General features: G+C 37.5%; 1 pseudogene; it reads left to right on the plus strand.

The window, feature by feature from the left end:
* The first annotated feature begins 2976 nt into the window (after nucleotides 1-2976).
* LOC125189977 (uncharacterized) lies at nucleotides 2977-6153 on the plus strand (annotated as a pseudogene).
* The last annotated feature ends 8113 nt before the right edge of the window (nucleotides 6154-14266 follow it).

Here is a 14266-nt window from a genome sequence, read left to right on the forward strand (position 1 = left end):
TATTGGGCTGTGATTATTTGTTAAGCCCATGTGTTATTAATTGGGCTGAGCCCAATTACTTACCTCCTCACTCCAGATGTTGCCACGTGCCCCTGCCCCTCTCTCTCAGATGCTGTTTTCTGACCGTTGGATGTAGGGTTGAGTGTTTTATGTGAGTGTTGGCTTGGTTGAGCCGTTTCATTACTCACAATCTCTCTCTCTCTCTTCCTTGTGAATCAGAGTGTCTCTCTCTTCTCTCCTCTCTTCTCCGGTGGACTTCCGGCCATCTCTTGGTGATCTCCCATGGTTCTTTGAGTGGTTGATCTCTTGTGAGTGCTAGTGTGAGGCAATCTCTTCGATTTCTTTTTACTGGAGTGGAACTAGGGTTTTGTGAGAACCCGAAGAGTGTGTGTGGAGATTTGTTCGGTGGAACTTGATCTGGTGTGAGGGGCTTTCACGGTGGAGGTATTGGTGGTCTGAGGGTTAACTCTATCCAATCCATTGGTGCTCCCTTGGATCTAAGTTCTGGAAGAATAGATCAGTGTTGATTGCGGCGGGTTCTGAGCCAAGTTCCTTTGATCTCTTGTTCTTGCTCTCTGTTGTGTAGTTGAGTTCTAGTGTTTAGATCCGAGAGGATCTCTCTTAGTAGTTCTAACTTGTTTCTTGAGTGTGCAGGTGCAATTGAGTACGATTGAAGCTGTAGTGATAGCTTCAAGACCTTGTAATAGGTAAAACTAGATTCTTGTAATCTTAGTTGTATTACTTGTGTAAATCAGCCGCGTGGGTGAGAGTTTGGCTGAGCTCTCTTGTACAAGAACAAAGAGGTCTCGGTAATTAGTAAATCTAGACTAATCTGATCCCTACAGTAGCCATTTTTTTGTTGCAGTGATATTTCATACTTTCATTATACTATACTATAATTATTTGATTTATTTCATACTTTGATTATATATTTGCAATATTTTCATTTAAGCAATTGAGCTGATGTAGCATCATTTTCCACACACTATTTAAAATCTAAAGGTGTTGGATGATATTCTCGTTGCACCGAAAGGTGTTGGATGATATGCTTGAAGAAGATGATTTAGAGTGGTATAATTGTAGGATAGGTTAAGCCTTCTTCACATATTTGATAATAAAGTGAACATAAATGACATTTGCGACATAACGCTATAATTTATAAAGTCAGAGGTCCAAATCATTACGTTGGTGAAATGGTTCTCAATATATAAATGGCCCGACCCAAAAATTCAAGATTTAGTACTTGGAATTGGATCCAATGTCTTTATCTGGTGATATGTTTCACAGGCTGATAAACTGTCTTCAAGGAAGGGATAATGAATAGATGGAGCAACACTTTTTATCTGATCAGTCCAAAATCGATTCAGGCCTTATTCAGCCCATTAATGATTTTATATATTTATTTTTTAGATTATAGTATTTCATTTCAAAGTATAATTAACATTTTATAGAAGGTTCACATTTTTGCCAAATGTATAGCTGAGATTAAATAATCTAAATTGTTATAAGTATCTTTTACATCAACCATAACTCCAGTCTCCAAGTCACCCGTATATCACAAGTCATCTAATTTTCTTTGTATTTTTAGTGGAAAAACACAAGTTGAACACACGGCACAGAAAAGTTTTTCTCCAATTAAGACAAGAGACTTTTATGAAAGAAAATGATAGTATACCACATTGTCTTTCTATAACAATTGCTTAAGTGTTTAATTACAACTCCACAAGAAATTCTCATATTTGCTATATAACTTTATAGGTTTAGTCAAGAGTTTACAGAGTTCTTCTCTGTTCATAAAAAATTACAATCCCCTGTAAACTTTTAGTTTAACAACGTATAATGGTAATAATAGAATATTTCGTTTTCATTTATCGAACAATGCTTATAAAAATTATAGTAATACTTAAATAATGCAATTCTATCAGCCGATGATGTCGAAAATATCAACTTTGTCGAAATGACTTGACACGTTTAAGGGTCACATCATCATTTCATTATTTTTTTTAGACTTTAAAATTTTCATAATTTCACTTCATTCAATTTTTAGTTTCCAGGGTTTCGAAACCACTTATAATGGTGATGTTCATTGTTTTGCAGTTAGGTCCAATATTATTAAGTTGACTTTAAGAAACTAAGGGGCTTCTTGGTATGATGGAATGGAATGTGATTCCTACTATCAATCTATTCATTTGCTTGGTGTGATGAAATGAATGGGTGAATGGATGAAAATGAAAAGGAAATCCAAGGAAATTGACATTTCATTCCTATCTTCATTCCATTCCATCCTCATTCCATTCCATCATACCAAGCATGGCCTAAAGTTTTTGTCTCATTCAATTTCGGTCATTCTTGTGGCACGTTTGAATCATGAAAGTTGCTAAGCAAGAATTTAACACCTACACATTGTTTTTTTAAGTAATTACTATTACTCCCTCCGTCCCCGATTAAGAGTCACACTTTTCTATTTCGGTCCGTCCCCAATTAAGAGTCACACTTCATTTTTACCATAAATAGTAAGTAGGTCTCACATTCCACTAACTCAATTCACTCACATTTTATTATAAAACCAATATAAAAAAATGGGTCCCACATTCCACTAACTTTTTCAATCAACTTTTTTTTACATTTCTTAAAACTCGTGTCCGGTCAAAGTGTGACTCCTAATTGGGGACGGAGTGAGTATGACTTAAAAGAAGGTGGACCTCAGGTCAACTCAAGACTCGGTGATGTTCTATCATTTTCTTCAAGTCCAATTCAAATATGCCTACTTGTGGAATTTACATAAAACAAAGACCAAGAAAAAGAACTTACAATTAATTGTGAATAGAACTAAAATGTACAAACCCCTACCCACATTATTATGTCTTCCAAGTGGTGGTAACAAGATATCCAAGTGAACTGCAATTGCCTATTTAAAGCTACTTGCACCTAATCTTCATTTGTACACAAAAAAAAATCAATATCTTCTTCCACAATGCTTCCAATGTTGTTGTTCATTTGTATACTTATTTCGTCCTTCATTTTCACTACCCATTCTTATAATAACAAATGCCTTCGTCATCAGGAAATCTTGTTGCTTCAACTCAAGGATGAGTTGATTTTCAATTCTTCTCTTTCAACAAAACTGGTGCGATGGAATAAAAGTGGCGAGTGCTGCTTGTGGTATGGAGTGGAATGTGATGCTTCTGGCCACGTCGTTGGTTTGCAGCTCGATGATGAGGCCATTTGTGGTGGAATTGGTGATTCGTCGAGTCTCTTCAAATTTAAATATCTGCAAAAACTTAACCTTGCCTACAATAATTTCAACTACTGTTCCCATTCCAAAAGGTATTGGCAATTTCACTTATTTGACACACTTGAATTTGTCACACGCTCATTTTGGTGGGCAGGTTCCGGTTGACATTTCATCGTTGAAGAGACTGGTTAGTATCGATATCTCCAACCATGATTGTTGGACACCCAGAGAGTGTGTAAGTCTTGAGTATCCAAATTTGGAAATGCTTGTTCAAAATCTAACAGGGCTTAGAGGGTTGTATCTTAATTATGTCAATATTACCTCAGATGAAAGGAATAAATGGAGCCACATTGTTTCATCATATTTACCCAACCTCACCGCTTTGAGCTTGTACCGTTGTTCTCTTTCAGGCCCTTTAGCAAGGTCGTTTTGGCAACTCCATTCCCTCTCGATTCTTCGACTAGATTATAATGATCTTTCAACAGTAGAACTTCCAGACTTGTTTACCAAATTTCCAAGTCCGACCACCTTGACTCTTCAATACTGCGGTTTGATGGATTCTATACCATCCACCATTGCTAACCTAACCAAGCTTTTTAATGTCGATTGGTCATATAACTTCTTGACAGGCTCACTTTCTCTTACATTGTTTGAAGGTCTTTCCAATCTCGTTTATATAAATTTGGGGGAAAATTCATTCTCTGGTGACATCCCCCAATCTCTTTTTTCTCTCCCATCATTGTTGGGACTTAATCTTGGTTACAACCAATTTAATGGCACTTTTCAACTGGTCAACTTGCTTAGACTAACCAATCTTACATACCTTGGGCTATCTCATATAGCCTGTCAGTAGATGTTGGCAATGTCAATTCCAGTTCACTTGGAGGTCTCAAATTGGAAAGATTAGGCCTAGGTTCATGTAACTTGACCCAATTTCCAGATTTCATCAAACATTTGGATCTAAAGTATTTGGATCTCTCGGCCAATAGTATTGCAGGGGAGATACCTAGTTGGATTTGGGGAACACAACTTGATTATTTGGCCCTCTCATTTAATCTTTCTAACAGAGTTTCAAAAACCTTACCAAATTCCTGCTTCTCTTGAGCTCCTATTCTTGGAATCTAACCAGTTCAGGGGAGAGTTACAGCTGCCCATTCCACTTGAATCTCAACTCTATATCTTGTCTTTTTCTAATAATAGTTTAAGTGGATCAATTCCAACCTTCCTTTGCAATGCCACAAACCTTGATTCTATTGATTTGTCTGAAAATAAATTAAGTGGCAGCATACCCCCTTGCATACTCAAAAACATTTCGGTGCTTAATCTGATATACTCAAAACAACCTCAATGGAAGCATTCCAGATCATTTACCATCGGATTGTAGGCTAGAAGTTCTATCGCTTAACAATAATAGTATGGAAGGGAAGATCCCAATGTCCATCGACAGTTGTCAGTGGTTGAAGGTCATCGACATTGGGAACAACAACATCAACGGCAACATTCCAGATATTTTTTCTATGGATTGTAAGCTACAATATTTGGCGCTTAGCAATAATAATTTAGAAGAGAAGATCCCAAAATCTCTCAGAAATTGCACGTCATTGATGTTCATGGACGTCAGGAGCAACAACATCAACGATACATTCCCATGCATGCTATCATCCTCATTGAGAGTTCTTATTTTGCACTCCAACAGATTCCATGGTGAAGTGACATGTAACATGAACTGGTCAGTGCTTCGAATTCTGGATATATTTTCAAATAATTTCAGTGGACGTCTGGAATCAATAAACTTCTCAAGTTGGAGGGGAATGATGCAATGGAGTTCTCCACAATCTTACGGAGTTGGAGTGACATTAATCATGAAAGGCATAGAGTTAATATTTATAAAGATTTCGCCAAAATTTGGTAGTATTGATTTTTCTTGCAATAATTTCATTGGAGAGGTACCAAATGCAATTGGTGATCTCACCGCACTTTATCATCTCAACTTGTCCCACAATGGCCTCAACGGAACCATTCCACATTCCAGATTCGTTTGGTCAGTTGAGTAATCTTGAATCACTCGACCTCTCTGTGAACCAACTAACAGGGCCGATCCTGGAGAAGCTAGGAGAACTCACATTCCTTGAAGTGTTGAACCTGTCATATAATAAGCTGGTCAGAATGATCCCAAACGGCCGTCAAATTCAAACATTTTCAGCTGAATCCTTCAAAGGAAATCCAGGCCTATGTGGTTTCCCTCTCAACACGAATTGCAGTCATACCGATGAGCTATCACCGCGAGAACATGAAGATGTGGAAGAGAAGAGCGAGATTGAGTGGGAATACGTATCTGCTGCACTTGGATATGTTGTGGGATTCGGAAGTATTGTATGGCTACTTATATTCTGCAGAAAATTTAGACAGAAATACTTCAGAAAAATAGAAGAAGTTGTTGAAGACATATTCATTGCCAGAGACATGAGAAGGCGTCGTGCAAGAATGGTAGCCAGAAATCGAACCAGGAGACAGTAGTGTTGGTATTGCTATTAAATTTCTTGAGACATGTTTTCTTCACGTGTGTTTGTGTGTTTTTGATATATGACCAATAACAGAACAGGAGGAAGAGCAGCAACCAGTTGGAGAAGAAGAGCGCCACGAGGAAGAGGTGATAACGGAGCAGGATGAACCAATTGCTTTGTTTCTTTAGTCTTTTGTTTTATTAAATTGTGTTTTGTTTTATTTTAAATTGAGTCGGGCTTAAAGCCCCGTTCGGGTTTTCTTCCGGTTCTTTCCCGAATAGATTAGGAGGTCGAACCGTGTAAGTTAGGTTTAAATACTGTTAAAAATGGAAAATCGATTTGGATTGGAATGGAGAAATCTCCATTAGAGGAGCAAGAAGAAACTGTGAAGAAGACGTCGACTAAAGGAGAGAGAAGGGGATATTTTCACTAATGACTACATTTTTCCAAAGTTGACTACAACTTACAATATTATGCCTTATATATAGGCTGGATTAATGCTAAACTAACTAATTAAAAGCTACTAATTACATATTTGTTTTTCTATTTCAACAGCCTCCCTCAAGATGAATGATGCAAATGAACGGAGAGGTATGAGAATGACTGAACTGATAAGATAAAAAGAACTCAACTAAATTGAGAACTTGAGAGTATAAAACTCAATGTCAAAATATATAATCAAAGTCTATCTCTTAAGATCAATAATTAGGCCTTTATATAGGCAAAGGGAAATCCTAAACTTATGGAAAGAAAATAACTAAAAAGATTATAAGCAAAAATAACTCTAAAGAAAATAAGCAAAAAGAAAAACCTAATTTGTAGAAGGAAAACAATTAATATTTTTCATCTACTAATTCTACTAACTAGGAAATAAATAAAATCCAAAATATAACTTTCTTAGCCACCAAGTCATATATTTTACTGCATCATACTCCCCTTCTTGAAAAAGACTCGTCCTCGAGTCAATTCTCGAGTCTGCTTTATTGAAATAGCATCTTAACCCATTCAAAATTTCTCCAACTACATTAATCATAATGCCAGCCCATTCTGCCCAATTTTTCATACGTCTTCTCTTTTTCCTCTTTTTAGTATGACTAACTTGCAATATCTTCCTATTCTTCGAACCCTTCAGCCTTCCCCACTTTCCACTCCCAAATCCACCACCATTGCCTTCAACAACCTCCTTGTAGTTTAGGCACTCTTCTGTTGTAAGGCACATCGCTTCTCCATCAAACTGAATGCTTCCACCTTCAAGAATCATAGAATGAGAAAACCTTGGAACATTTTCAATGTCCAGAACCTTATGAGCTATAATTAAGTCAAGGCTCCAATCATCATAACAACCTTCATCTATGCCACCATAGCCACTGAAGTTCCAGTCAATTCCTGCAACCTTGCTGCCCAACTTCTCTTTATCTAAGAAACTATTTCTGATAACAAACTTCTCATCAAAACCAACAACAACATCATGTTTGGTTTTGGCTAGAGATATTGACAGTGAAGCACTCGGATCTTTAGCAAAGTAAGACACAAAATATTTGCTTGTAGGTGCAAACCTCGATGATGATGCAGCAACAACAGAATCAGTGAGATCATCATCGTCGTATACGGGCTTATCATACACCGCCATCGACAATATATCCTCGTCATACACTGGCATCCACAATATATCATCGTCGTATATGGGCTCATCATACACCGGCATCAACAATATATCCTCGTCGTATACGGGCGTATCATACACCGGCATCGAGTTGCTGGTACAATTCTTTGACGGTTCATCCGCATCATATGATGTAAAGACGTCGCTGAATAATGGATCGTCCATCGAACAACGCTCGGGCGCAATAGATCTCATCGGGTTGGATTTCCCCCGACGCTTCTCCAGTTGCGCCAATCGTCGTTGTAGGTCTCGAACCTGTTGTCGCAGATCACCGTTCACGATCTCGCGCTGGAGGTCCTGTTGTCTCAGATCATCGTCTCGATGTCGCGCAGATCACGCTGTCGTGCAGCCTCTTTGTTTAAGAGATCTCCAAGTTCCCCACCACGATTGCCGCCACGAGCATCGCCACGTCTGCCGCCATATCTACGTTATCGTGATACCAATTGTTGAAGTTATTGCACCGATCACAGAATGTTTGAAGGGTGGGAAGTTCACGTGGAGCAGTGAGGCAGACGCTGCATTCCAGTTGTTGAAGTTAAAGGTAACCCAAGCCCCTGTTTTGACTTTGCCTAATTTTGATGATGTGTTTGAGGTGCATTGTGATGCTTCGAATGTTGGGATTGGTGGAGTATTGAGTCAGAATCAGAAGTCGATTGCCTTTTTCAGTGAGAAATTGTGTGACGCCTGCAAGAGGTATTCTACTTATGACAAAGAGTTTTATGCTATTGTTCGTACTCTTGACCATTGGCAACATTACCTCTTGTCCAAGGATTTGTGTTATATTCTGATCATGAGGCATTGAAATACATACAAGGACAACACAAATTGAATTTTCGTCATGCTAAATGGGTGGAGTTCATACAAATGTTCAACTTTGTAATTAAGCATAAGGCTGGCGTGCAGAATCGAGTGGCTGATGCTTTGAGTCGACGACATGCCTTGTTGTCATCTATGCAGGCACGTGTAGTGGGATTTGGCACTTTTGGTGATCTATATCGTGATGATCCTGATTTTCGTGATATTTGGATAAGGTGTGCAAAAGGGAGTTTTCAGCAGTTCCAGATTCACGACAAGTTCCTTTTCAAGGGAAATCCTAAACTTATGGAAAGAAAATAACTAAAAAGATTATAAGCAAAAATAACTCTAAAGAAAATAAGCAAAAAGAAAAACCTAATTTGTAGAAGGAAAACAATTAATATTTTCCATCTACTAATTCTACTAACTAGGAAATAAATAAAATCCAAAATATAACTTTCTTAGCCACCAAGTCATATATTTTACTGCATCAATGGAAGCATAACAAATGCAACCATCTTGACAAAAACATCAAAAAGCAAAACAACTACAATCATCAAAAAGCAAAACAACTACAAACATCAAATATCATTCTAACTTCTAACTTCTAACTTAGAATATCCATCTTCAACATTTGTAAATCATCCACTTGATGGAATTAGAGCTGTTGCTGCATATTATGGTAGAACCTTGCTGTCTCAAAACATTCACTAGCATTGAGTACAGCCAAGATCACCAAACATTCCATATAACATCCTCCAATATAGCTCAACAAGAGCTTTCTGCAGTTCGAGCAGTAGCAGAAGCTCTGATAGCAGATTTCCACTCCAATTTCTAGCTTTGATTCATTGAGTGAAAAACATCTTCATCATCTCAGCAACAAATTTGAGATATGCAATAGTGCTGCTCTTTCCATCATAGGAGGCTCATACTACCAGCATATAACCAACGCAAGACCATCAACATTCACAAAAGGTCTTGCAGTTGCAACCATGTTTGTGAAAAGAGCATTACTATCCATCTCCACAGGGATCTCAAAGAGGTTTGTGAACAGAGCATCACTATCCATCCACCAAAAACACTCCACATGGATCTCAAAGAGACTCAAACATCGGAAACTGTCCGATACAATCAGAAAACAAAGATAGATCTGAAAATATATTCAGAGATTCTATCAACAACAAATTAGAGAAAACATATTCTCAAACCGAAACACTCAACCGATTTTAATTGGAGAGATAGAAACTTGGATTATACAAATCCAATGAACATACTTGAGATTCACGGATCTCAAAGAGAATAGAAACCGATTCACAATCGGAAACGGAATACAAAGATTCACAGACAATAGAGACGAATTCAACCGATAATCGGTGAATAGAAACAAAAAAAAGAGATTGATATGAGATAGAACCGATTAAAATCGGAATTGAACAAAAACAAAGAGATTTGAACTGAGAAAACACCTGAAGCGGAAGAACTATGGCAGAAAACATCTTATCTAGCTTGAAGAACTCTCCCGGAACAATCAGCATAAATTTCTCACGATTCAAAAACACAAACCCTAGCTCTATGAGAAAATGGCAAACGAAAATCCAAAAAGGATAGAGGAGATAGAGGTAATCAGAGGCGCGCGGTGGATTTGTGCTCTGATACCATGTTAAAAATGGCAAATCGATTTGGATTGGAATGGAGAAATCTCCATTAGAGGAGCAAGAAGAAACTGTGAAGAAGACGTTGACTAAAGGAGAGAGAAGGGGATATTATCATTAATGACTACATTTTTCCAAAGTTGACTACAACTTACAATATTATGCCTTATATATAGGCTGGATTAATACATAAACTAACTAATTAAAAGCTACTAATTACATATTTGTTTTTCTATTTCAACAAATACATCGTTAGTTTTATCATTCCATAAGAAATCTAATTTCGCCTCTCATTCTCTTACAAACTAACATGAATTCTTCTTGAACGAACGATCAGACCATGCGAAGTTCATGCAATACGAGATTATTTCGTATCAGTTTTTGTCTAGCAAAAGCAGATATAATCCATGCTATTGTCATTTGTGTTGGAAATTTAACACACAAAGTATACGAACACTTAACAAGGATGAAATATGGAGGATAAGTATTTATAGACTTCTCACAACAGGATTACAAAATACATACAAACAAAAGTGCTTCAGCACTACAAAGCTTTCTTCTCTCTTTCTCTCTATGAGCTACGACTCTTTCCTCCTAACTCTCACTCAAAATTCTAACTTGATTGATTTTACAATGAACTACAACTACCTATTTATAGATTTCAAAGATAATAAAGTAGTCAACTATGTATGGCTAACTATTATACACATACATGCTACGCCACCTCCTCATAATCATTCTAAGAGACAATTTACTTAGCCATGAAGAGATTAAAGATTGATCACTCATCCCACCGCCATGTGACGTAGAGAGATTGTGGCCTTCTCTTAAGCCATGAAGAAACAAAATTTCATCCACATATGATAAGTAGGTGATGCACCTACTTCATCACTTCCACCGAGCCTTTATTTAATATTGAAGTAATTGAGTTTAATAACTCAACATCCTCCCTTAAGCTCAATTCTATAATGTCTTGCACAGCATCTGCGTAGGCAAGATCCACATCCATATGAAAACAAATAAGATTCACATTTTCTTCTTCAGCTCCATCAACTCCTTCAGTAGCTTCATACATATAATTTAGACCGCGCATTCTTCTTGGCTTTCCACCTAGACCTTGAGATGATTCAGGTGATTTTGGTTCTTTAATTTCACATGCATCTTCATGTTGATCAGGTACAATTTCTAGCATGCTTCCAATATTCTTATCCTCCCAGCTCCATGTTTGATCTTTATTCCCGCACATGTGATTACTTGCTCCAGTATCAAAGTACATTGTGCTATACTGATTACCCTCAATTTCTTTATATGTAAAAAGGGAGGTTGAAATTACCTGCTCATCATCATCTCCACCTTCGGCATAATTGACTTGTTGATTGGTCCTGGTATTTCCGGCTGTTGGACACTCATAGCTGTAATGCCCGAATTCGTGACAAGTATAACACTCGACATTTGCTTTATCAAACCCTTGTTGATTGTAGGTTTGAGAATAACCGCCTCTGTATTGTCCTCTTCCTCGTTGTCCATAAGAATTTCTACCTCTGCCTCGATAAGTGAAGTTTTGACGTCCTCCCTTGTTTTGATAATTCTGGCCTCGTCCTTCTTGATTTAAGTAATTTTGTCCACGTCCTCCTTCATACTGGTAATTCTGGCCGCGTCCTCCTCGGCCACGATAGCCTCGGCCTCGGCCTCAGCCTCGGTTGTATCCACCATGCGATGTCCCAGGCTCAGACTTCTTATCTTCTTCAATTGACATCTTCGCTTGTAGCATATGCTCAAGTGACGGAATGATCTTTCTCTTCATGCGTTGCTCGTGGACTTCCAAGCTGCTCTGCAGTTGGTCGATTGACATGGTGTTGAGATCTTTTGATTCTTCGATAGCCGCAACGACGTGCTCAAATTTCGACGTCAAGGATCGAAGAATTTTCTCAATGCCACGAACATCTTCAATGTTCTCCCCTTGCCTTTTCATTTGATTCACAATAACTAATGTTCTTGTGAAATAGTCTGAAATGCTCTCCGTTTCAGACATGGCCAAACTTTCAAACTCGCCACGTAGAATCTGCAGTCAAACTCGTATCGCCTTATCAACGCCGGTGAAAGCATTCTTCAGAATCTCCCAGGCTTGTTTTGACGTGGTGGCAGCACTTAATTCTCAAACATGGTTTCATCAATACCTTGATAGATATTGAATAATGCCTTCTTGTCTCGTTTCCTTGCATCTCTGAGGGCGTTCTTCTGGTTGTTCTTCCCTGAATCTTCGGCTTCTTGGGATGCAGGTTCGGTGTAGCCGTCTTGAACAATATCCCACAACTCTTGTGATTGCAACAAGACTCGCATCTGAATACTCTAATTTCCATAATTGTGTTTCTCCAATTTGGGAATTTGGGGCTGGACCATGTTCAACGTTGCCGCCATAGGTAGGATCGAGTGGCTCTAGATACCAGATTTGTTGGAAATTTAACATACAAAGTATAGGAACACTCAATAAGGATGAAATATGGAGGATAAGTATTTATAGACTTCTCACAGCAGGATTATAAAATACACACAAACAAAAATACTTCAGCACTACAAAGCTTTCTTCTCTCTTTCTCTCTATGAGCTACGGCTCTTTCCTCCTAACTCTCACTCACAATTCTAACTTGATTGATTTTACAATGAACTACAACTACCTATTTATAGATTTCAAAGATAATAAAGTAGTCAACTATGTATGGCTAACTATTATACACATACAAGCTACGTCACCTCCTCATAATCATTCTAAGAGACAATTTACTTAGCCATGAAGAGATTAAAGATTGATCACTCATCCCACCGCCATGTGACGTAGAGAGATTGTGGCCTTCTCTTAAGCCATGAAGAAACAAAATTTCATCCACATATGATAAGTAGGTGATGCACCTACTTCATCACTTCCACCGAGCCTTTTCTTAATATAGAAGTAATTGAGTTTAATAACTCAACAATTTGTACTATGTTCAAGTATTTTTATATTTCATCTCATGTTTAGAAGAAACACTGTTACAAACACACCTAATTTTAATTAAGGAAACCCCAATGAATATAGACCTTAAAAGAATTCTAATTTGAAAAGAAATGAAGTCCTAAAGAATAATTCCAAAAATAAACTAAATCATTAATGGGTTGAGAAGGACTAAAACGAATTGGGCTCAGAAGCCCATAGAAAGCCTAAAACGAATTTGGGCTCCCCCAAAAGGATGCTACATATTCTCAGAATCCTTTTCTGGCAAATTATCGAATAGTTTGACTGCATGGAAGACATACCTACATTTTGCATCTAAATATGTGAGCGTATTAATGATGTAAGAATGAATCTGAGCATTTAAATTGTTGAAAGTTGAGCTAAAATGTTATCAGAGAAGAAGAAACGCTGTTACAAACACAACTAATTTAAAATAAAACATTTCATCCAACACTTGATGATAAATGGTATCCCCAATTATGGAACATTACCGTTTGTATTCAGAAATTAATCCACCTCTAATCAGAAATTATGGAACATTACCGTTTGAAAGGTCTTTCCAATATAGCTTATTTATATTTGAGATATAATTCATTCTATAGTAACATCCCCTACTCTCTTTTCGCTCTCCCATTATTGTTGGAACTTGGTCTTAGGTACAACCAATTTAATGGCACTTTTCAACTGGTCAACTTGCATAGACTTCCCAATCTTACATCCCTTGGGCTATCTCGTAATAGCCTGTCAGTAGATGTTGGCAACGTCAAGTCGAGTTCATATGGTGGTCTCCAATTAAATAGTTTAAGCCTTGCTTCATGTAACTTGTCCCAATTTCCCAATTTCATAAAAGATTTGGATCTGCAAGCATTGGATCTGTCGGCCAATAGCATTGCAGGGGAGATTCCTAGTTGGATTTGGGGAAAACAACTTTGGCTTTTGGACCTCTCATATAATCTTCTAACAGGTTTTCAAAAGCCTTACCATATTTCTGTTCTCTTGAGGGGCGAGTTACAGCTGTCCGTTTCTTCATTGTTGAATCTCAGATTAATATGACCGTTGTTTTTAGTTCGGGCTTAAATAGTTGTTAACTTTCCCAATTCTAGTTAGTTTTTGCAGTTTTGATTTCTCCGTCTCATCTCTGTAATTCGCGAGCTCAATTTCTCTTTTGAATAAGATTCTTCATTCGATTCAATCAATGTTTCATCTTCTCGGATCAACCATCAATTTCTAACAGTAATAATAGAATATTTCATTTTTTATTTATCTAACAATGATTTTGAAAATCTATACAATATATAGAAGGGCGGTAAGGGTCTCCTCATCCACTTTTCCTCTTCCACTCCTGCTCCACCTCTCACAATGGAATAAAATAATCTATTATCACTTATTAAAATTGGTCTTGATTATAATATTATTTTATTCTCTTGT

The sequence above is a fragment of the Salvia hispanica genome, chromosome 2, assembly GCF_029641045.1.
Source record: "Salvia hispanica isolate PSC_SH4W2 chromosome 2, Shi_PSC_v1, whole genome shotgun sequence".
Taxonomy (NCBI): domain Eukaryota; kingdom Viridiplantae; phylum Streptophyta; class Magnoliopsida; order Lamiales; family Lamiaceae; genus Salvia; species Salvia hispanica.